Source organism: Diceros bicornis, chromosome 9, assembly GCF_020826845.1.
Source record: "Diceros bicornis minor isolate mBicDic1 chromosome 9, mDicBic1.mat.cur, whole genome shotgun sequence".
NCBI classification, from domain to species: Eukaryota; Metazoa; Chordata; class Mammalia; order Perissodactyla; family Rhinocerotidae; genus Diceros; species Diceros bicornis.
Genome location: NC_080748.1, coordinates 18,941,492 through 18,967,702, shown reverse-complemented (window position 1 = coordinate 18,967,702; position 26,211 = coordinate 18,941,492). Strand labels below are relative to the sequence as shown.

General features: G+C 39.1%; 1 long non-coding RNA gene across 1 annotated transcript in view; it reads right to left on the bottom strand.

Annotated features, from left to right (window-relative positions):
• The window catches only part of LOC131410134 (uncharacterized), a 67,114-nt gene extending 41,507 nt beyond the window's left edge, over positions 1-25,607 (bottom strand). Inside the window, exons 1-2 of the long non-coding RNA XR_009221168.1 lie at positions 23,491-25,607; positions 843-1,033 (exon numbers count right to left, since the gene is read on the bottom strand). This is a non-coding gene — a long non-coding RNA (uncharacterized LOC131410134). The remainder of the gene's footprint in view (positions 1-842; positions 1,034-23,490) is intronic.
• Positions 25,608-26,211: the final 604 nt, after the last annotated feature.

Below are 26,211 nucleotides of genomic sequence, written 5' to 3'. Positions count from 1 at the left end.
ATAGGGAGCCCTCAGAGAGACACCCCTTCCTAGACCTTCATCGCCAAATCCCATCACTTCCTGACTTGCACTTTAGGCTGCATAAATAACATACTGCTTGTGGTCCCATCCACCCCCCTATACACACACACTGCCCAGAATGCTATTTGCTTCCTTCTTCAGAGGTTAGACTCCAGCTTACCTATCGTCTGCCCCTCTCTGCTCTCTCCTAGCATTTCATCTTTCACTGCTTACCTCCACCCTATCACTGACTCTCTTTGATTGAAATTAACTATTTAAGGTTCTCTCTCTCCTGCTAAAATAACAATTTTGCAAGAATGAGGACTTTAAAGTGTTCATCCTGAAGCAACAGCACATAGCATGGTAGACAATCAATCAAGATTTGTTAAATTATGTGCCAAACACAAACCTTACCAACATAAATATCAAAGAAAATCACCCATCTTTTGAAGGTTCATTTCTCCTAGTCCAATTTATGAAATTAAATAATTTCAGACATCAAGTAAGAGGTGTTTAAAAGGGCTACAATCCTCAGTGCTCTGTACTACTGCAGCCTAATTATTACCAGGCACTTTCATTAATCTTCTTAATGGTGTTTTTTTTTTTTTATTGCTCTTATAGCCAATAATTTGCTCCAAAAACATAAAAGAACACTTGCAAGGCTCCTGATGTCATTGTTAATTCCAGCACCCCTTTCTTACATTCAGGAGAGGATGTAAGCAGGCATTGACATGTGAGCAGTTGAAGGGTTTCCCTGGCCCTGGCTGTCAGGTAGTTGAATTGGGAGCATCGATCAGCACATGCCCTTTAGAATCTACTCTCCAAGGTTACATCCAACTCACCTTAATGGGGCAGCACAAAGAGGAGAGACAGCAGCTCTGCTAGCAGTGGCTTCATCCATCAAGTTCCTAACCAGCAAATAGAGACTGATGAAGGAGCCGGGCCGCGGTTCCGGTAGGGCTGTTCACACTCTGCTTGCTGAGCTCAATGCCTCTCCCATCTTGCTCCAAACATTTCCTCTGAGATGTTTGCTCTGAAAGGCAAATATTGATACTTTCTACCACTGGCTTTTTCATTAAATGCTTGGCTCCTTGATACACATTCTTTGCTTAATTACTTTCATTCATCTTCCATCTAGTCTAAAATTAGGGAGCAAATTTAGCATTGTGAAAATTCACTTTAATTCCAAACCTCCCTCTTTCCCAGGTAGTGTTCTTAAGCAAATGTAAAGGCATTTGGCATTCCAGATCTTTTCTGGCTGAGCCAAAGGCTGCACTGGACCAGGACGTCTGTGTGATTCACAAAGGCATCCAGCCTGGAGATGGCCCCTCCTGCTGATGCCTCCCTGAGTCTCCTGACAGGCTACCTGGGCTCCTTGGAGGGGTTTGCCCAGCTGCGCACACTGGGGCATCTCTTCTAAGGCCCAAATCCAGGCTTTGCTCACTCGCTACCCACGCGGCTCATTCTAGTAGAAGAATGAATCATTCTGGGACAAATAAAGGCGAGTTTGGATGGTGGGCTCCGGCTCTGGTTTCCAAGCACACACATCCCCAGAGCTGAAACTCAACCTACACAACTACCCCACTCTCCCCTCCTCCACCGCCTGGAGAAGAGAGCTTTTATTAATCATGCAATGATGTTTTTCAGGTTTGAAAAATCCTCACACGTCTGCATCATGTTAGGCCTTTAAAAATGGCAGTGAGTTACAAGAAGATTCCTGCCGTTACTCAGCAGCGCTGGATCAGAAAAATACCAAATTTGCTGAAGGGGGCAGTGGATTGATGCCACCTCCCAGGGCTTGCCCATCATGATCCCTAGAGCCCACCTGTCTCTCTTCGCCAGGTGCCTTAAGTGTCATTCAATGTTTTTCAACACTAGCCACAGATTAGAATCACTAGGGAGATTTGAAAGCATAATTCACCTCCAGGAATTTTGACTTAATTGCTCTAGAATGGAGCCCTGGCAATAGTAGTTTTTGAAAGCTCCCCACATAATCCTATTTGAAGCCAAGGTTGAGAACCACTGAACTCTGTCCTTTCCAAATCCTTTTCTGGAGCAGAGACCTTTCTCCTCGTTAATCCTCCTAGTCATCAGCTACACTTAGATGCCACCACTACCTTCTCTTCTTCCTCATCAGAAACTAGAACTTTTCAAATTAATATGACATTTTTCTCAAAGGGGTTGCCCGGTTTCTGAACTCTGTTTGTATAATTGGTGAATCCTGTCCCCGTTCCCCACAGCCCATATGAGTTTTAGAGAGAATCAGGGCTTATGCCCCTCACGAAAGCTGAAAATGCCAGATGCTCACTTCCCCAGCCTCCCTTGCAGTGAGGCATGGTCAGGTGACCAAGGCTTCACCAATCAGACCCACCCTCCTAGACTTGGACTTGGGGGCCATTAAGGCAGAAGAGGAAGGACTCTGGGGATCTTCTGGTGACAGTGGTAGTAGGTGTGCAGGTCCAGGGCCAGTAGTAGCAGGGTACAAGCTGGCCCATCCAATGCCTGGTAGCTGCAGAGCAGTGTTCTCAGCCCATTCTGCAGTGTGACTTTGGGTCTCGTTCATGGCTGCAGAGCCTCAAACCTGGTTCTCTCAACGATTCTATGAGTGTGCAGTATCCTTTTGATAAATTCCTTCCAGAGTCAGTCTGTGTTTATAATTAAGAACCCTCTTGTCCTTTCAGGGGACGTCACAAACTATTCTCAGAGGAAAAGTTGCCTCCTTTAGGATGAGAATTGTGCTCCCTAGCCCTTTGATACAAGAGATCAGGTTTGAAACTTTCTATTTCCATTTGCTTAATTTCCTTTCTTCCTTCTAGTTCTATGAAAAGACAATCTGGCCAATTAACCTTTCCTTTTTATCCTCTATCCATAACAAAACTCAGATTGAGCCTCCTCCAGACTGGCCTCTGCCTCTGTGCCCTCCATTGAGCTGCCAGTGGTATTTAACACAAGATCACAAGGTGGTTGCATCGCCAAAACAGCAGCCTGATTTGGTAGATCTTACACTCTGACTGGATTGCACTAACTGTGGAAATAGACCTCTCTTTTCTAAAACTGTTTGGTGAGATTTACTAAAACTCTTTATTCACTTTAGCTAAGAGGAAAAGAAGAAGTGACAGCTGACTGCTTTGTGAAGTTTCTGTTAGTGGATGCCCATCCAGGGTACAGTACAGCTGGTGGCAGCTATAATTGTGAGCAACAGCCTGGGCTGGAGGAGTGCGAAGGGGAACCATTGTCACATGTATATTTCAAAGCCTTCCTCTTTCCATGCTTCGATGATGGTTTAAACATAAAAGGCACAGAATAAAGCTTCATAAAGTACAATTCTCCTGGGGAAGCAGGCTTTCATCATGAACAGGAGCAATTTTTGTGCTCGCACCCCACCAAAGCACCTTAATTCCAGTGCCAGAATGAATTACCAATTTGCAACTCAAATATCTAACACATAGTCAAGCACTCAACACCTGTGATTTTGACCCCAGTTAAGAAAATTAAAAGTGAAACATTCTGTGACTAACTCCCCAAAGTCCTAGCATTTTCTTTCACAGATTTCTTTAGGAAGTTTAGTATAAGCTGGGGGAAAAATCCACACTGGTGACAGAAGGCCTCTGTCTTTCTGTAGTTCCTTCACATGGAGTATTGGCAAGCATTTCCTAGAATCCCTGTAATTCTAGGAAATACTATTTTTCTCAGACGTTTTGGTTTCTGGGTATTATTATCAAATGTTTGTAATCTCCTCCAAATTCATATGTTGAAGCCCTAATTCCTAATGTGATGGTATTTGGAGATGGGCCTTTGGCGTGTAATTAAAGTCAGACTAGGTCATGGGGGTAGGGCTCTCATGCTGAGCTTAGTGGCTTTATAAGAAGAGAAAACGAAATCACTTCTCCGCCACGTGAGGACACAGCAAAAAAGTGGCCATCTTCAAGCCAGGAAGAGGGTCCTGATCAGAACTTGACTGTGCTGGCGCTCTGATCTCAGGCTTGCAGACTCCAGAACTGTGAGAAAACAAATTTCTGTTGTTTAAGCCACGTAGTCTATACTATTTGTTATGGCAGCCTGAGTAGACTAATACACTAGATGATGACGGGATAGACAAATGGCCCATTTTCCAAAAGCTAGTCTCATAGAAAGAAATGATACACTGGTGTTCACAGGAGGAAGCTAGACTCTGTGTTCCTTGAGGGCAAAGACAATGTTCTTTTAATGTTTGGGTCTTGAGCAATTGGACCAACGCTTGGCCTAGAGAAGACATTCAACAAATATTTGAGAATTAAGCAATAAAGAAGTGAGTGGATGGGTAGATGAAACAGAATAAATAAGGGAATAAAGGAAGGAAGGGAGGGAACAAGACAGACCCTTGCAGGAATGTAATTAATAAGGTGAGATTAAATGTACCTCTTAGGGACTTTGATGTGATAGTTTCAGAGACCGAGGCCATGACTTTTCATGTCAAGGACTTTTCACCTATGGATATATCAGAAAGATGACTAGGACTGGAGACAAAATAGCTAATATTCTCAGATCTGCCTCTATCTTGCCTTATGTGCTGAGCCATTCATTTCATCTCCCAGTATTTCTGCTTTTATATTCATAACACAACTGAGATAAATTAGCTAATGTCTCACATTTCTTCCAAGATTAATGTCCTAAGATTGTATTAACCACTTCAATTGCAAATCAAAAATACAAACCTGCAGAAAGTACATTATTAGAAATTAATATTATCATTTGAAATTTTCATTTACATACATATAGCTTTAGTTTTAATCACTTTTTGCTATAGGCTTGACTTTAAAAAATTTAGTTGGCTTTTGAAATGTACCCATTAATGCTATTCATCTGGAAAGGAAAGTAGAACTAATAATGCCAACTGTAGGGAAAGGAAAATCTTTTCAACAAATTATAGCAGAACAACTGGATCTCCTTAGGGGAAAGAATGAATTTTGAACCTTACGTCTTGTGGTAGTTCCAAGTATGTCCACAAATTCTTTGTTACTCCTCTGTTAGAAAGGTATAAATTAATTCTTCTTCCCTTGAGTGTGGGCTGGACTTAGAGACTCATTTCTAACGAGTAGAATTAAGCAGAAGTGATGGTATGTTAGCTTTGGACACTAGGTTATAAAAGACACCTTGGTTTCCTCCTCATTCATTCTCCCTGGATCATTTGCTCTGGAGTAAGCCAGCAGTAAAGTTGTGAGTACACCCAGGCAGCCCTATAGAGAGTCCCATTCGGTGAGGAACTGAGGTCTTCTGCCAACAGCCATGAGAGTGAGCCATTCTGGAAGCATATCCTCCAACCCTGGTCAGGCTTCTGATGTCTGCAGCCATGGCCAATAGTTTGACTGCAACCTCAGGAGAGACACTGAGCCAGAATCACCCAGCTAAGTCACATCCAGATTCCTGACTCTTAGAAACTGTATGAGATAATAAATGTTTATTGTTTTAGCTGCTAAATTTTAGAATAATTTGGAGTAATACAGCAATAGATAGCTAATGCATCTCACAACATACATAAAAAAAATCAAAATGAATCATAGACCTAAATATAAAAGTTAAAACTATAAAACTTCTAGAAGAAAATCTTTGTAATTTTGGAGTGGGCACAGATTTCTTAGTTAGAATACAGAAAGCATGAACTATAAAAGAAAAAGTTCATAAAGTGGACTTTATCAAAATTAATAACATATGGGCCTCAAAAGACACCAGTAAAAAGGAAAAGATAAGGGGCCGGCTCAGTGGCGTAGCAGTTAAGTTCGCGTATTCTGCTTCGGTAGCCAAAGGTTCGCAGGTTCAGATCTCGGGCGTGGACCAACACACGGCTTGTCAAGCCATGCCCTGGAGGCGTCCCATATAAAGTAGAGGAAGATGGGCACGGATGTTAGCCCCAGGGCCAATCTTCCTCAGTAAAAAAAAAAAGAGGGAGATTGGCATCCGATGTTAGCTCAGGGCTAATCTTCCTCACACACACCAAAAAATAATAAAAATAAAAATGGAAAAAAAAAAAGGAAAAGATAAGCCACAGAGTAGGATAAAATATTTGAGATATATATATTTTTTTAAGGACTTATATGTAAAATATATAAAGAACTCTTACAACTCAGCAATAAGACAAGCAGAACAATTTTTAGAATGTGCAAAAGATTTGAACAGACACTTTACAAAAGAATATGTATAAATGGCTAATAAGCACATAAAAAGATTCTCAATATCAGTGGTTATTGGGAAAATGTAAACGTAAACGGCAATAAGATACCTCTCACAACTACTAGACTGACTAAAATTAAAAAGACTGAAGATATCAAGTATTGGTAAGGTGTGGAGCAACTGGAACACCCATATACTGCTGGTAGGAGGAGAAAATGGTAAAACAACTTTGGAAAACCATTTGACAGTCTCTTAAATTGTTAAACATACAACTACCATATGACCCATTCCTGGGGTATTTACCCAACAGATATGAAAACAAAATGTCCATGCAAAGACTGGTACATGAATGTTCACGAGTGTTCATAATAACAAAAAAAATTGTAAACAAGCCAAATATCCACCAATAATTGAATGAATAAACAAAATAAAGTATATCCATACAATGGAATATTATTCAAAAATAAAAGGAAAGCAATAACATAAATGAATCTCAAAATCATTAAGTTGAGTGAAAGAAACCAGAGAAAAGGGAGTGCATATTGTATGATTCTATTTACATATAATTTTAGAAAATGCAAACTAACCTATAGTGACAGAAAGTAGATCAGTGGTTGCCCGTGGTCAGGAGTGGAGGAAGGGATGGACTGCAAAGGGACACAAGAAATCTTTTAGGAGTGATGGAAATGTTCTGTACCTTGATTGTGACAATAGTTTGATGGTGTAAACAACCATTAAGACTCATCAAATCTACACTTTATATGAATGCCGTATACTGTACATAAACAACACCTCAGTAAATTTGAGTTAAAATTAATAATAATGCCCATGTCTTTGCACATCAGTGGTGATGACCTAAGCTATAGATCTGTAATAATGCAATAGCCTGGAACAGCGCCTGTCACACAGAGAGACCCAAATGACCTTGAAGTCCATCATACAGGAATATAGAAGGTAACAATTAGTAATTCCTTTTTCCAAATTAGCTGTATGTGGATTAATTATCCACACATTTCAAGCTGTGGAGTATTCAATAAATAATAATTTCATTATACCTCTATAACATCTAGTAACTTTCTGTGTGGCATGTTAGTAGCCTGGCTGACAGCTGATAACTGTAACTCTGGCTCCGGTTTTTAGAAGATGCCCCACTTTCCAGGTCACAGAGCACGTTGACATCAAGCCCTTCCCAGGCTTAGGTGATCTCCCAGAAATTAAAATATTGGAGGCTCTCTTGCTCTTGCTTTTCTCCTTTTCAGAAAACTTGATCTGAACCCATTTTACGGTCCTGGGTTTTCCTTTCACGGCCTCTTTTAAACTATTCTAAAGGCAAGAGCATTTCTGCTATGTCAGAAGCAGCCATTCACAATGTTTTCATCACCTAACACCCATTTCATTATGTTTTCCCTTGTGGCACCCCTGTTTTAAAATAATTTAAATAGCTAACTGTATAGCTTAAGAGAGAGTAGCTGCCCTCCCCCACCTTTTTTGGGTAATTTTCTAAAGACACGTATGACTGGACGTCAGTTAATCACACTGGTTAAGAGGGAGAGTTCTGAAGTCAGACCAACTGGATCTGAATATTGATCTACTATTCACTACCTACATGATTGGGAAAATTATAAACCTTTCCAAGCTTCTGTTTTCTCTTCTAGAAAATGGGAATAATAATAGTGCCTATTTTGTGGAGTTATGAGGATTAAATGAGGTCCCTTAACACAGGACCTGGCACAGCGAGAACAGTAAAAGGTAGCTGTGTGCTATTGAAGCTTCTGATCAGAATGTGATGTGTTTAGAACAATGACTATCAAAGTAATCATAGCTCCCACTTAGTTAGTGGCCACTACTTACCAGACACTCTACAAATAGCATTCTACTTAATCTCACAACAGTTCAGCCTGGTGGGTGTTATTCCCAATTTCCCAGTGGAGACACTTAGAATCAGAGAAGTTAATAACTCACATAAAACCACACAGTGGGAAAATTACTGAGCTGCAAGTTGAACCAAAATCTTTCTGGCTTTAAAATGTATCCATCCTTTCTATACTCTGCCTCCCCAAATAGAATTCTAGCCCACAGCCAAGAAACACATTGTTTAGTTAGCCTGTATAATCTTGTTTTACACAAACGAGCTGTTTCCACCAAGCTTTTTGCAGTCTTGAAAAAAGTACTTGTACCACTCCCCTACACACACACACACACACACACACACACACACACACACACAAACACACACACACAGATCCCTTCATTGCAGGTGCCTAGGGGAACTACAGATCTAGATGGATCCAAATCCGTGTCCACACACACAAAATCTCTACGTAGCAGCCAAGTCAGGAAATGCAGACTCAAACATTCTGTGCCGTTGGCTTCTGCCGGTGTAATTAGAGTCTCAGGGCCATAGGGATAAGCCCCAGAGAAATTTTCATTGAGTCAGTCAAGACTACAGTGGCTGGGGCAGTGCTAAGAACAGAGCACAGGATCTCACACCAGGAGCATGCATGCCAGTTGAAAGGGAATTGATTATTTTCATGACTTCATATTTGACTTTGTATTTTTTTAGTACAAATTATTTTTGACTGTGACTAGGGGCTGGATACGTGGTTTATGAAAAGTAAGAATTGTCTCCTCCAAAAGCCAGATTTGTCACTTAGAAGCTTTGGAATACCTTTTAAAATATTAAGTCCACTAGTCAGTGTGTCTCTGGGCATCTGATTTTAGCATTTCAAGTTCCCTGAAGAGGAGAGAATTTCATTTTAAAAAAGAATGTCACAAAAATCAATGGGGTTCCAAACCAAGTTTCTGTGACATACACTCTCAGATGCCTGCCACAGAGGAGAGGACGCCTGAGCTGGTGTCATTTAAAGCTTTTGAAAACAGGCAGCTAATTAATATACAGATGAGACGAAAATTTTAAATTATTCATTAACTCAAAGGAAGGTACACTCTGAATGTTAATGTGATGAAGCTCCTGGTGTGGCCAAATACAGCCTTTCTCCCTGATGGTTTAGGCAAGTATTTCGAGAAGCCACTGTGGATACCTGATAGCATCCTTCTTCTGAGCAGCTACTGGGGATTCTTAGCATTTTGTCTCATAAAGAAGGAGATGAGGGTAAAAGAAAGAAGTCAGAGGGCAGTTAGTCTATCTAAAAGCCATCCCACCCTGAAACTCTCCCAATTAGAGAACAGGATTGTGGGCTTTAATGATAAAATATCCATGGCAAGCGTAATTGTAATAATCATTTGCCAGAAAAACTGACCTTTAGAACACAGGTCGCCTACAACAGATATGCCCCCTTTCCCTAAAGTAAGCCATTAGGAAACACTCGTCGAGGAGGGAGCAGGTCTTTGCTGAGCGCTTGGCCCACAAAATCAGGCATAAACACAACTCTGGGACATTGTTCTTTCCTGCCTGAAGGAGCTTAAGATAACGTGGAGCATTCACAAACAAGAAAAGAGAAGGTAATTCCACACTGCAATATATGGTGGAGACAGGAAAGAGAGTAGAGAAGAAATACCAAGGTAGTATACGCCTATGTAATCTGAAGAAATGGGCCATGCTCTCATCAACCCTCACTCCTCCGTCACCTAATTTGTTTGAGAGAACCTCCTTCATCTCTTGAAAATTTCTGAGGCCTTCAAATATGGTCTCACTCTCATCCTAAAAAGCGTTTCCTAGTCTCTTTGTCCCTCTTCTAAAAGACTCCCCAATTCCCCTTCTTACTCACTCTTCAAAGTCATCCAAACATGCTTCATTGATCCATTCCCCAAACATGCATTGTTGGCTTTCAATGTTCCAGGACCCTTGCTAGGCACCAGGGATCCAGGGAAGAATAACTCAGTCTACTGGGATGAGGGGACAGAGACAGGAGTAAATGCCAGTCCCATGAGATAACGGCTAAATAGAGATATGCAGCGTATGCTCTGGAAGCACAGAGGAGAAGCCCTAGCTCAGCACTGGTGGCTCTGGAAGGCTTTCTGAAGGAGGTGACCCTAAACCAAGTCTTGAAAGACTGGTAGGAAGTGGTCAGGGGTGAGGAAGCGGGGAACCCCTGAGTGGAAGGGGGCACATTCCAAGCAGAGGCAACAATGTGCTTCCTGCAAAGTAGAGTCCAATGCAACTTTGACGTGATATCATTATTACCCCAATAAGTAGGCATGCACTCATCACTCACATTTTATCATCATGTTCTTTTTGTGAAGGAGTTCTTTTTCTTTTCCTTCATTCATTCAAAAAATATTTATGGACCATGTGGTATATGGTGGGCACTGTGCTAGGTACCGAAAGCTAAGGGAGATATTTTTGTCATGATTGGTGAAAGAAATCATGCCAGAGTCCATAAACGTAAACGTTTCAAAGGAGTGAAGGAAATCTGAAAAGTGGAATAAGATAGGAAGATTAGAGGTAAGAAGAGTTATTATTGGGAAGAAAGTGGGAGAATTTTCTGGATGTAAAGACCGGTGTGTAGACAGATATTGAAATAAGACAAGGAGGAGACAGGAGCAGAAGGGACTCAAAGCTTTGTTTTCCTGGGATGAAAGAGGCAGAAGAGTCTAGGATAATGTCCAGAGAGTTCTTTGTGTGATCAGAACAAGATGCAGAGGAGTAGCATGTGGTTTTTAAGGATAACATAGAAACAAAATGTAAGAAAGTCTGAGGGTCCCTAAATTCAACCAAAAAGCCAAAGACATACATCAGCATTTTATGGCCCTGTTATTTCATACTCTGAATTAAAATCTAAAGCATATTGAAGGGGTAAATGTTGGGAACAACCCAGCACCTAGGCAGCTGTAACATTTCCTAAGTTTTCTGTAACATAAGATAAAACGGCATGCCTACGGCACTGAGTTAAATGTCATATACAGGATAAAAGCTGGATTCTCATTCTTTAGCCACCAAATCATGTCTTTTTTTCAAGGGATTGTGCTTTTATCTCTCTTGACTCATTGGACCAGATACTCAGCTCTTCCACAATATGGGAACTATTCTCAGAGAATCGTAGGTTGAAAATCTGGCCCCAAAGAACAGCTCATCGTGTTCCTTGGGGGAGCATAAGGAACAGCGTGGATTCACTTGCAGAGGTTCCGAGGGAAGAACTGAGGGATCCAAGAGCTGAGCTTGGATATGCATGTTTCCTTTTCCTCGCTGTTTATATTAAAGAGTGTTTATTAAACACATCAGGTGCTCGTTAGACTCAGGGGAAGGCAAACCGACCCCATGAAGTCCCTTCTGGACTTCCAGTCTATGTAGGCACTAGCCTCCTCAGGCGATAGAATAGATGGGTGAAGAGCAAATGGTGCAGTCGTGTGAAGACACAAGGCTGACAGTAGGTGCTAACATCTAAACTCCTCAGCAGTGGCTTAAATCATCTCTAATGTCCTCAGAAGGGGTCCCTGCTTCATCACCTTCTCAGCAGTTGATGGGCCTCCATATGTACAGCACCGAGAGCCACAGGGGAAAGGATCAGGACCTACTTTAACCTGCTGGCTAACATACACTGCCTCAGGGCCTGCGCCAAGCCCTGGAGACAGAGCTCTCTGAGCTGTTTCGCATCCCACACCTCTAGTTCTGACCTCAATGGGGGTGCTCTCAATTAATCGGAGGGGGCCTGAGGCTACAGGCTGCGGCCTTGCTTTAGTCCTTCCCTTCAAAACATATCCGTAAGATGCTACGAAATGGTCTATCAAGAATGTGATGAATTTCAGGAGAGAGAAAAAGGTTTCAGGGGAAAATCTATGTCATATATGCTCACATTTAACAGAGGAGTTTAAACAGTGTTAACTTATTGGAATGTTGCAAAACAATATGACATACAAGAACTGGAAACTTCTTTACTTGACTTTGGCCAAGCTTGCCCCCTGAGAACTGTGCATCCCAGGGCTTGAGGCAACCAAATAAGAGACCAAGCCCAGCTTCAGGCTGCTCCTTTGGCTGCCAAACCTCAGCACACGCCCTGCCCTGCCCAGTCCCTCATCTCTGTACCCTCTCAGCCTGCTCCTTCAAGTTCTTGAGAAGCTAGAAATGAGCCCACCCAAAGGATGCATTTAAACCATTAAATGTTTTGGCATCAAAGCTTAAAGCATCCGTGTCAGCCCTCCTTCGTGGCATGTGGCACTTGGCTCTTAGACTCAACTCTAGTTCAGCCCCAGCTCTCAGCTTGTCCCTGCATCTCCACAGCCCAGCAGCTCCACTCCTCACGTTACGCTTCCTGCAGCCTCATATGGACAGTCTCCCAGCTGGCTGCCTCCATGTAGCTTGTGAAAAGAAGGGAAGAGAGGCAAAGACATAACAAGTAAAGAAGAGGAAACAGAAGATGGAGAAGAAAGGGCGGAATCATACAGAACGTCAACCTTCTTCAGAGTACTCTGCACCTACTGAAGAGGAACAGAATGGAATTGAAGGTGGAGGAGAGGAACTCGAATAGTTGTTTGACTTATTCTTCTGTACACCAAACATCTTAATATAGAACAGATATAGAGGAATAAAAATGATCCTGAGAAAAGGAGGGAAAAAAAGAATTAAAAATTATTTTTTATAAAAGACTTCAATGGAGAGAATGGGCTTGCATTTATAATTTGTACATTTAATTTGAATTTTTAATCCCCAAAATACCCTTGAGGTAGGTTATAGTAAACCAATTTACAGAAAAGGAAACTGAATCTCTTGAGCGTCAATTAGCCTGAAGTCTGACTCAGCAATTTCTCCTCCAGTTTTCTATTCTACTGAAAGAAATACTGGTACAAGTGGAGAAAGATGTATGCTCAAGGATGTTTATGGCAACATTGTTATATCAAGAAATTCAAAATAAATGTTACTATGTAGGGGAGTGATTAAATTATGCTATATTCTGGGAATACCATTTAGCTATATATATTTTAATGTAGCAAATCTATTTTGCAATGACTTAGAAATCTTTTTAAGTCATAGTAGGTAAAAATAGTGTTGGACAATAAGTTTAGTATAATTCCATTTATATAAAGAAATTTTTCTTTATTTTTTAAGCTGTACATATATGTATTCAAATGCTTATTAAAAAAAAAACATGAAAGGATACACTCCAAAATTTCAATATAAAGGCAAAATGAAGAGCCTTTTTCAACCAACGTCTCCTACGTCACCTGAAGTTCGCCGTCTTTTCTCGGAGGAAATCATTGCCTCTACACATTTCTATGTTTGAATTTTTTTAAATGAGAATATATTTATGATTCCTTGTATAATTATTAAAACAAAGTTTGTTTTTTAAAACCATATGATACTATGCAAATATAACATGCTGCTATGATATTACTTTTGCACAAGAAACATCTGCTACTTTGCAAAAGCCTGGAAATAAACTGGTCTTTCTTTTTTTGCCTTTTTCTTATGTCAGCAATAGCAATAAATTCCTACGAAACCTTCTGCAAAACAGATTACCCTACATGCTTGCTTCTGCCTGATGGAGAGACTTAGCACGCAGACTGGAGACATGGACAGAGTGGCCGGGTCACTTGCGAGCAGTGTTTAACATCTGCAGGCCATGTAAGGTCACATTCCATGATCTCCTCGACAGCAGCTGGCCTGCCAGCACCAAAACTACATTTAATGCAAGTCTGCCTCGCCAGTCTAGACATGAGAAGGAACAGTGGAGGGCCTGAGCAGCTTTTGTATCCTGAGCTGAAATGAAATGACCGTTAAAAGGCAGAGCTGAAGAAATACCAAAGGGACACTTTGAAGTCTTTAGCAGACCTAGCAAGGAACAAGTCTATCTCTGCATTAATAATGTGAAGAAAACCTGTTCCTGTGAGAATTTTAATGGATGCCCAAGTTCTGTCTCACATGTGTTTCCCATTTGATCCCCACAACTATGGCAAACAGGGTAGGCAGTGATGATGCTTCCTCAGGGGAGGAAACTGAGATGCGGGAAGGAAAGGTGACTGACTCAAGACCCTAGATGTCAAGAGGCTGGGGCTCTCACCGCTCATGTGACTTCTGGGCACAGCTCTTATGTGGCCTGAGAGGCAGAGCCCCACGCACACCAATTTCAGGCAGCATTGAGGAAGCCGAAGGATCCCTTTCCTGGTAGCCTCAGCGGGCTGCTTACATCATTCCTTTCAATCCTGCTCGGGGTCCTTTCAATAACACCCCCAGTGTTGAGATCGACAGACCAGGACAATAAAATATGGATGTCCGTGCAACCACAGACGTGCATACAGCTTCCTGGCGAGCTTGATAAATTTATATATCTTTTTCTGCTGGAACACGCTCTTAGATCTCTGCTGCCCCTGCCCTCCGTCAGGTAATTCTGTCTTCGAAAAAGTCTCAAAAACCTTATTTAGGATAATTGTAATCTGGGAGTTTCTTATTTAAAAGTCAAGTCTTGTTCCCATATTGAAGCACATCTTTTGATGCCATATTATGTACTCTTAAATTAATAAGAAAAGAACATCCAGAAAGACAGGCTGATGGCAGAATGCCCAAAATAACTTCAGATAAATGCAAGCCAACGGACGAAAGGAATAGAGGGCAGACAGGAAAGCGTAGAAAACCAAATAGACATGGCTGAGAGCATGGAAACAGGTTCGCTTTTCTAAACTAACCACCAGTTCTGTGACCATGACAAGAGTGGAGGGCGATGACGATTCTTTTCACACAGTTAAGGAGGTCCTTTCCTCAGCGTCTGTTCTCACTGTCACCATCCAGAAAGACACTGACAATAAGACTCTCAGAGGGCCATGGGAGCACACCTCCGAACACAGGAAGAGCCTCTCTTTCCCCATTTATGCCTTCGCTCTCATTTTCTAGCCGTGTGACCTTAGTTACATCACTTATTTTTTTGAACCTCTTCCTTATCTCTACGATGGAGACCAGTGAGCTGCCTGCTCTGCCCACCTCACAGAGCTGCAGTAAAGATGCAAATGCTTTCTGTGCAGCAAAGCACTACACAGATGAAGGATTCTGCTTCACATTAGCATTGCCCTGTGGTTGAGTGAAAGATTAAACGAGTTTAATCAGAGTGAAACCCACAGAGCTAAGAGAGAACCTGAAGGTTATTAAGGAAAGCTAGGGCCATTTAGGGAACGAAAAAAGAACAGGATAATGATATGGATCAATAGGGCATTTCTCATTTTAAGTTTTTTACTGCTATTTGTACAAATAAAAGCTATAGTAATTATTAAGGCTATAAATTATTGAGTCAAGCGCTGCACAGGTGGTTTGTGTACATCCCCCTTCACATAAAGCATGGGGTGATAAAATATGCTGGTAAATAATACTTTGTTATTGTTTTACAACAGGTTATTTGTTCTTTTACTCAATTCATTTTTACTCAGGGCCTACCAAGCACCAGGCCTCTGCTAGGCTAGACTGGGATAAATACTATGAAAGAAATGAAATGGTGACATAACAGTACGGGGTGTTAGGAGGGGGTGGGGAAGGGCATCTTCTTTAAATAAAAGTGATCAGAGTAGGCTACCTGGAGGAGGCAGTATTTGAGCCGAGAGCTGAAGAATGAAAATGAGCCTTTGAAGAGCTGAGAGAAGAGCATTTGAGGCAGAAGGGACAGCAAATTTAGAATGCATGAGGGGGCCGGCCCCGTGGCTTGGCGGTTAAGTGCGTGCGCTCAGTTACTGGCAGCCCCAGTTTGGATCCTGGGCGCGCACCGACGCACCGCTTTTCCGGCCGTGCTGAGGCCACATCCCACACACAGCAGCTAGAAGGCTGTGCAACTATGACATACAACTATCTACTGGGGCTTTGGGGAAAAAAAACGAGGAGGATTGGCAATAGATGTAAGCTCAGAGCTGGCCTTCCTCAGCAAAAAGAGGAGGATTAGCACGGATGTTAGCTCAGGGCTGATCTTCCTCACAAAAAAAAATTAAAAAATAATTAAAAAATAGAAGGCATGAGGATAGGAAAGGACCTGGCATAGCTGAGGAACAGAAGGAGCCCAATGTGGCTAGAGTCTAGAGCCAGACTACAAGAATATAGTCATCTTGTAAGGCATGGTTCCGTGGATACCTCCCAGATGCCATGAAAATTTAAACAGCTTTCTTGCTGTACCATGAAAGAGGGAGATGTGTCTTGTCCCATCACGAACGATGGGACCTTGGGATTTGTTCACCCACCCATGGAGAGGGACGCATGATGAATGGGCTCATCTCAAGCACAGCACTCAACATTATCTGCCTTAGACCACATTTATCACTGTTGCAGCCATCGATGTCCTGTCGTGTCTGTACCAATCAAAATACCACCAACTGAAAGGAGAGAGCAGATGACACATCTTTTATCCACTATTATAAAAGACTAGGATGATCCCTCTGGCCAATGAAACACTTTCTATTTATCACAGTGTTGTATAAGGTGCCATTTTTACTTAATCAATAAGATGGAAGAGTAATTAAATGTAATTTAAAAAGAAGACCTTCAGAGGATTGCTGTGACCTTCTAAAAAACCTTTGGAATTAAATCAATCTATCAACACACATTTAATTTGCTCTACTATACTAGGCACTGTGGAAAATGCAAAGTAACGAAAGATAAAGCTGCTGCCCTCAAGGAATTTACAACTTACCTGTGGAGAAAAGATGTATTCAAAATAGAAAATTAACAAGAATATTTCGTGAAATATGACGTTCTGTTGTATAGCTTAGACCGTTGTAGGAGTCCAAGAGAAAAGCAATCATTTGGGACTGATTAATTGCATCAGGTTTCACGTTATTCCCTGCCTGGTACATATAAGATAACCAATAAATGCTTTGTTGGAAAAAAATGAGGTATATCTGTGTTTTGGTTTCAAGGATATGTATAAAATAAATTGGCAATGAGAAATGGGGGCATCTTATGGCAATGGAACGAGCATGACCTTATGCCTGGGTGGGAATAAGTATGACATACAGAGAGACAATGCAGAGCTAGGTATGTGAAAGGATAATTGTACCAGTTGACAGAGGACTTTGAACAGCAAAATTAAAATTTTAGATTTGATTAAAGAAGCAGTTTTAGGTTCCTGAGTAGGAGAGGAACGTGATTAAAACTGTGTTAGGAAAATTACTCTAATAGCGGTATTCCTGGGAAAAGAGACAGAACACAAAAGATCCAGTTACAAATTATCAAAAACACTTTTAGAATAACATAGAGTATAAAAATAAATAAAAAATACTTTCACACAAACATAAAGTTAGACATAAGTTAAAGGCTTTGTACAGGGCATATATAATAATAGTAAGAGGATGAACGATGAGGTTACCAGAGTCTGTGATACATTTGGAAAATCCAAGGTGTATTCCTATGTCTGAAATGCTCCCTTGCTGTTGCTTGCACACGCACGTGCCATGCACATTCCTGCTTAAGGGCATTTGCACTTGCTGTGCCTTCTACCTGAAATGCTCTTCCCTAAATATCTGAATGGCTGAATGGGTCACTCTTTCACTTTTTTCAGTCCTCTGTTCAAATATCACCTTCTCAATGGGTCTTTCTAAACCACCCTATTTAAATTGCAGCCACCCTGGAACTCCCTACTCCCCCTCCTGCTTTATTCTACTTCATAGCACTCAATACCATCTCAAATTCTATATTTTTCAATTATTTACTGTTTATTGACTATTTCCTCCAGTTACAATATAATCTCTGTGAAGTGAGGTATTTTTGTCTGTTTTGTTCATTGTTTTATCTCCAGTGCCTGGAACATAGTAGATAATCAGCAAGTAGTTTGGGGATGAATGAATCGGTCTCAAGCATGTCTACCTTTTTTGGTGGAGGTGCCAAAAAGTAAAACTATTCCTTCTAGTAAACTCAATTGTGATAAAAATCTATTACCAGATTTATGGCCCAGAGAAACTACCACATCAACACACATATATTCTTTTAATATCAGATGACAGTCTGAGACTGAACACTGTAAATCTGCAAACAATCTCTGAACCATCTTAATCGAAATGAGTTAAGCAGGCAAGTGCTACATGCATCCCTGACTAGAGACTAATTGATTTTAAAAATAAAACAAAAGCTAGTTTTTTTCCTAAGTTTTAATGTGTCTGGGGCTAATAATATTTCTGAATGGAAAAATGGTCAGTGTCTCATTTACTAGTATCAATCCTTAACTCCACATATGGAAAGAGATGAGCTTTCATTTCATAAACATAAAATCACAGTAACATTATATTGTCCTGTCACTCAATTGGCAACACTTCCTGAGTGCTCCCATGGGGCATTTGACCCAGGGTCATAACAGAATAGCAACAGCTATTCTATAGCACAGCCTACAGAGAGTTTAGAAACCACATCACTGAAGTAAGAAAGAAAGCCAGATTTCTGCAAATTAATGCTCTCAATCTAGTAGAGAGCCAAGAAGGAGGAATGACAGCCTTCATCTCAGCATCAAACAGTCCTTGTCAGGCGTGGTCATAGGAACAGTCTGTAGTCTCAAAGTCACTGGCTAAGGCAGCAAGTCCCAGGGAGCTGTCCAATGTACCATCTCTCACTGCTCTGATGAGACCAAATCCCAGGCTTGTTCCACTTCAGGCAGTACACTTGCCGTCATTCACTAGACTGCCCTGTTCAATATGGGAGCCACTAGCCATATGTGACTATTTAAATTAAAAATAATTAAATTAAATTAAAAATTTGGTTCCAGAATTATGTTTGCAGCCAACATGAAATAACAGGGAAATGGATATATCATCCCACATGAAACAAACACAAAATAGACAAAATGTATGAAACAATGGTTTTTAAGATACTGGACAATTCAAGCGAGAAGACAATGAAGCAACATCTTCAAAGAACTGAAAGAAAAAAATGGCCAAGATAGAGTCCTGTACCCAGCAAAAATTCCTTTCAAAAATGAAGGCAAAATAAAGTCTTTTTCAAACTTACAAAAGCTGAATGAATTCATCATCAGCGCATCCACACTATTAGAAATGCAAAGAGAGGAGATGTTAAAGCAAGTTATTCAGGAAGAAAGAAAATGATACCAGATAGAAATATAAATCTACACAAAAGACTGAAGAGCACAAGACATGGTAACTACAGGGGCAAATATATAAGTTTTTTTCTTATTATTTAAATATCTTTAAAGATAATTGACTTTCTACATAAAAATAATAACAAGGCAATGTGGGGTTTATAATATATATAAAATGAAAGTGTATAACAATAATAGCACAAAGGATAGGAGTGGAGTAAAGGAAGTATATATTTAAGTCTCTTTTACTATTAGTGATGTCATATAATCTCACTTGAGGCTAGAATGCAACAAGTAAAAGATGTGTACTATAAATCAGACAGCAACAACTAAATAAACAAAGAGTTACCACTTATAAGAAAACAAAAGACAGAAAATGAAATAATTAAAAAAATATACAATTAACCCGAAAAGAGAAAGAAAAAAAGGAAACAAAGAACAGAAAAGACAAATAGAAAATAAATAGCAAGATGATAGATGCACATCTAACCAACCAATAATTACATTAAATGGAAATGGTCTGAACACGCCAATGAAGATTTCAAGATTATCAGAATGTATAAAGAAAGCAAGACCCAACTATATACTGTCTACAAGAAAAACACTTTACATATAAAGACACAGGTAAGGTAAAAGTAAAAGAATGAAAAAAAGATATACTATTCTAATACTAACCAAAAGAAACCTAGGATGGTTTATTTAATACCAGACAAAGTAGATTTCAGAATAAATAATATCAGCGATAAAGATGGCCTTTTCATAAAGACAAATGGTCAATTCATTAAGAGGACATAAAAATCCTAAATGTTTATGCACCTAATAACAGAGCTCCAAAATACAAGAACTGATAGAACTGCAAGGAAAACTAAAGAAATGCACAATTATAGTTGGAGATTTTCATACTCTTATCTCATAGAACAAATAGACATAAAATCAATAAGGATATAAAATATTCAAAAAATATTGCCAACCGTTTTGACATAATTGACATTTATAGAACAATTTCCCAAAAAGCAACAGTATATACGTCCTTCTCAAGTACACACCAAACATTTACAAAGATAGACCAGATTCTGGGCTATAACACCGCCTCGGTAAATTTAAAAGGATTCAAGTTATATAGTGAAGGTAGAAATCAATAACAGAAAAAAATGGCAATTCCTCCAAATATTTGGAAACTAACATGCTTATAAATAATCCATGGGTCAAATAAGAAGTCAAAGGGAAAACTAGAAAGTATTTTTAACTAAATGAAAACCCAAGTTGAAACATATCAAAATTTGTGACATGCCGTGTGTTGTATAATAAAGAATTTGACTGGCCTTTGTCCCTTATTCTTGGGATAAGTCTAAATCCTTGGAATTTCCTAAGTAACAGATGTGTCTCTTTTATTCGCAAGCCCCAGTATTACATCTAAGTTTATGCTAACAGACGAGATGACTCCGGATGGGGACTGGTCACCAGAAAGACCAATCGTGATATTAGAAGTTTGGGGCTTTGTGTTAGACTGCTATCCAGGAAGGGGAGGAAGGCTGGAGATTGAGTTAAATCACATAGCCAATGACATATAATGCAACCCCAATAAAAACTCTGGACACTGAAGTTCAGCAGAGCTTCCTGGTTACTGAATTGTGATAGAAAGGTAATGTGTTCTAATTTTACAGGGAAAGGGCATGCAAGCTCTGCATTCAGGATTCTCCCAGACCTTTCCCTATATGTCTGTTCATTTGGCTGGTCCTGATTTGTATCCTTTATAAGAAAGCTCTAATCATAAGTATAGTGCTCTCCTGAATTCTGTGAGTTGTTCTACTGCATTATCAAACCTGAGGGGATCATGGGAACCTCCAAATTTGTAGCCAGCAAGTATTGGTGGCCTGGGCACCCCATTTGTGAGTGACATCTAAAGTGGGGGCAGTCTTGTTCAACTGTGGGCTTAAACCTGTGGAGTCTGATGTTATCTCCGGATGGTTAGTGTCAGAACTGAATTGCAGTACATTAGTTGGTGTCAGAATACCATTAAAGCAATACTTAGGGAGACATTTATAGCACTAAACACTTATATTAGAAAAGAAGAAAGATGTCAAACCAACATCTATAGCTTCTACCATAATAAACTAGACAAATAAGAGCAGTTAAACCCAATGTAAGCAGAAAAAAGAAATAAAGATCAGAGCAGAAATCAAAGAAAACAGCAAAACAAGAGAAAATCAATAAAATCAAAAGTTGATTCTTCTAGAAGATCAATAAAATTGATCAATGCTTCGCCAAACTGATAAGGAAATAGAGAAACACAAATTACTAAATAGGAATAAGAATAGTGACAACACTACAGATTCTACAGATATTAAAAGAATAATAGAGGAATATTTTCCACAAATTTATGCCAGTAAATTTGACAGCTTAGATGAAATGGAAAAATTCCTTGAAAGACACGAACCTCCAAATTTCCTTCAAGAAGAAATAGATAACCTGAATAGCCCAATATCTATTGAAGAAATCCAATGTATATGTTAAAACATTCCCACAACAAAAACTTCAGGCCCAGATATCTTCCCTGGTAAATTATACCAAAACTTTAAAGAAGAAATAATACCAATTCTACACAAGTGTTTTTTTCAAACTTGAAAAGGAGGAAATACTTCCAATCCATTCTACAAGGCCAACATTACCCTGATACCAAAACTAGACAAAGACATTACAAAAAAAAGAAACCATAAAAAAAAAAAAACCCTCATGTGCATCATGTTTGTTAAAAACACGTTATGACCAACTGAGGTTTTCATTTTTAAATCAATTAGTCTCTAGTCAGAGATGCAAGTAGCTCTTGTCTGTTTAATTCATTTCAATTAAGATAGAAGTTGTTTTCAGATTTATAGTGTTTAGTCTCAGACTGTTGTCTAGTATTAAGAGGATATTATGTGCTTTGATATGGTAGTTTCTCTGGACCATAAGCCTGGTAATAGATTTTATCATAATTGGGTTTACTAGAAGGAATAGTTCTATTTTAATACTCAAAAATCAATGTAATTTATATATTAATAAACTTAAAAAAGCACATGATGATCTCAATAGATGTATATAAACCATTTAACAAAATCCAACATCCATTCCTGATAAAACTCTCAGGAAACTAAGAATAGATAGGAACTTCCTCATCCTTATAAAGGGTGTGAAATGGAAGGGCATCTGTGAGAAATCTAATTCCTTAAATCCAAATGTATAAAGACTGTTGCAGGATGTAGGATTAATTTACAAAAACCAATTGTATTTCTATTCTAGCAATGAATTATTCAAAATTGAAATAAAAAATACAAATGCTATTTATAGTAGCACCAAAAAATATTAAGGATAAATCTTATAAAAGATGTAAATTATCTATACACTGAAAACTACAAAGTATTTCTAGAATAAATTAAAGAAGGCCTAAATAAATGGAGTGATACACTGTATCTGTGGGTCAGGAAGCTAAATATTAAGATATCAAGTCTTAATAATAATAATACATATATTTATATAGAGAGTTGAATGATATATAGAGTCAACACAATTACAACAAAAATCTCAGGAGGATTTTTAAAAACAAAAATTGAAAACCTTTCTAAAATTCATGTGGAGATGCAAATGACCTAGAATAACCAACAATGTTAAAAAAGAACAAAGTTGGGGAGCTAACAATACATGATTTCAAGAATTATTATAAAGCTATAGTAATCAAAACAGCATGGTTTTGGTATAATAATAGACAAACAGATCAATGAAACAGAATAAAGAGTCCAGAAATAAATTCACACGTATATGGAAAACTAATTTTTGACAATGTTTCAAAGGCAATGCAGTAGAGAAAGAACAGTCTTTCAACAAATGATGGTGGGGAAATTGGATATCCAAATGACAAAAAAGAACTTGGACCTGTATCTTGCACCATATACAAAAATTAACACAAAATAGGTCACAGACCTAAATGTAAAATCTAAAATTTGAAAATTTATAGAAAAATACATAGGATAAAATCTTTGTAACCTTAGGATAGGCAAAGATTTCTCAGACACAACAACGAAAGCACAATCCATTAAAAAAATTATAAATTGGACTTTGTCCAAATTAAAAACTTCTATTCTTCAAAAGATACTATTAAGAAATCTATTAAGAAAAGACATGCAACAGACTAGGATATAATTGTTGAAAAGCATGTATCTGATAAAGTACTTGTATCCAGAACGTATAAAGAACTCTTCAAAACTTAACAACAAGAAAACAACCTAAAAATAATGGGCAAAAGATCCAACTAGACACTTCACCAAAGATACACAAATGGCAAGCAAGCACATGAAAAGGTGCTCAACATCATTGTTCATTAGGGAAATGCAAACTAAAACCACAATGTGATACCATTACATACCTATCAGAACGGCCCAAATTAGAAAGATTGGACACAACCGTGGTGAGAATGTAGAGAGACCGGAACTCTCACAAACTGCGGAAGGAAAACAGGTTGGTAGTTTCTTTGAAAATTAAATGTATCTACTCTATGATGCAGCCATTCCAGTCCTATGGACTGTGCTGATGTAGAATGTTCCCACTGTCACAGAAAGTTAAATTGGACAGTGGTGCCCTAGAGTCTTGGGAAAGGGCTTTCTGAAAATAGAATGGAGGCAGGGAAAGAAGGGACCCTGAGAGGAGGGACATCCATGCCTGCAAACAAAAGGTTGTGCAGCTTGGCAATCCTGTAACACAGCTGAGTAACATGAGTTATAGTAAGTCAGCTCCAGGACTTCTGGTTCTTTCTATAATTTCTCAGAACCCACAAATCAGCATTTATGACAGATACCATTGGTCTCTCAGTAGCTAAAAATACAGCTATCACAGCCACGGTAGAAACTAGGCAAGAATTACTAGGTAAAGCTCCATTACTGCAGAGACTGTAGGATGGATACAGGCAGAATGTGGGGTCCTAAGATCTAAGAAGCGAGTTAAGCTGCACAAATTGATAAGTCTTAGAAGATACAGCTTAAACAAACACTATTGCTATTAGCACTGTGAATGGACACTGGCAGGAAAACATTTACACACTTTGCCCAGGAACAGGATTCCCAAGTTTCAGAGTCCTCATGCCAGGTGGCACCTCGCAATAAACTGACATGCTGAAAGACTAGCTCAGCCTGTCAGTGTATGAGCGATTCTAATAAATCCGGATTTCTGGGCTGCAACCTTGTTTTGATGTATAGTTTGCTTTCTCTAGTCAGTCTCTTGTGCACATTTGCCTTCTGTTTGTCAGTATTTTTTCCCATTATACCCAACCCTAGAAAGTTTCACTGAAACATCACTACTTAAGGTCTTACTGCTGTCAGCTACTGTTTGAGAGGTATATATTTTCTCATTAATGTAGACTCATTTATTTATTCCCTCTCAGAGGGCAACCTTCTCCCTGAACACTAGCACTTTTAGAATTCCCAAATCACTGCTATTTACTGTTATCATGGCTTCTGCTCTCAACCCAATCACCAACACAAGAGCTAAATCACCAATCCCTTGGGAAAGAAGGAAGGATAAACTACACCTTTAGCTCTAATATGTGCTTCTCATAAAAAATGCTCACCTTGGGACCATATCAAACTAAAAAGCATCTGCACAGCAAAGGAAACAGTTGACAAAATGAAAAGGCAACATACTGAATGGGAGAAAATATTGGCAAATCATGTGTCTGATAAGGGGTTAATATCCAAAATATGTGAAGACCCCATTCAACTCAATAGCAGAAAAATGAATAAATAAAATCCTATTAAAAAATGGGCAGAGGATCTGAATAGACATCTTTCCAAGGAAGACACACAGATGGCCAATAGGTAAATGAAAAAATGCTCAACATCACTAACCATTGGGGAAATGCAAATCAAAACCACAATGAGATATCACCTCTCACCTGTTAGAATGGCTACTATCAAAAAGACAAGAACTAATAAGTGTTGGTGAGGATGTGGAGAAAAGGGAACCCTTGTGCACTGTTGGTGGGAATGTAAATTGGTGCAGCCACTGTGGAAAACAGCATGGAGGTTCCTCAAAAAATTAGAAATAAAACTACCACATGATCCAGCAATTCCACTTCTGGGCATTTATCTGAAGAAAATGAAAACACTAACTGGAAAAGATATATGCACCCTTGTGCATATATCTTGCAGCGTTATTTACAATAGCCAAGATATGGAAACAACCTAAGGGGCCATCAATGGATGAATGGATAAGAAAATGCGGTATATATACATACAATGGAATATTATTCAGCCATAAAAAAGAAGGAAATCTTGCCATTTTGGCAACATGGATGAACCTCAGGAGCATTATGTTAAGTGAAATAAGTCAGATAGAGAAAGACAAATACTATATGTTCTCATTTACATGTGGAATCTAAAAAAAAACAAGCTCAGAGATACAGAGAACAAATTGGCGGTTGCCAGACAGAGGTGGGGGGTGGGGAGCTGCACAGAATAGGTGAAGGAAATCAGAAGGTACAAACCTTCAGTTATAAAATAAATACATCAGAAGGATGAATTAAACAGCATAGTGACTATCGTTAACAATACTGTATTACATATTTGAAAGTTGCTAAGAGTGTAAATCTTAAAAGTTCTCATCACAAGAAAAAAAATTCTGTGACTATACATAGTGATGAATGCTAACTAGACTTATTATGGTGATCACTTTGCAATATATACAAATATCAAATCATTATGTTGTACACCTGAACTAATATAGTGTTATATGTCAATTATACCTCAATAAAAAATATATAATACAATATTCTAAATGCTCACTCTTATTAATCAACCATAAACATATTTGGATGTGAGAAGTGATGTGGTGTATAAGGGTGAAAGGAGGCAGACAAGAACTAGATAATCGTGATTTTGTCCTAATTAACATAGATAACAAACTTCAAAACCAAAGTTCTCAGTTTCCTTAAAGCTCTGAGTCATTAGATAAGAATTCAATTAAAGGATGAGTCCTGTTCCTAAATTTAACGAGAAGATGGTGCTGGATTTTGCTATCTTTCATTTCCTGGGAATATAAAGGTGAGAGAACGTGAATGTATTCCTTGCCTCTGCAAAGTTGATTAGAATGCTAG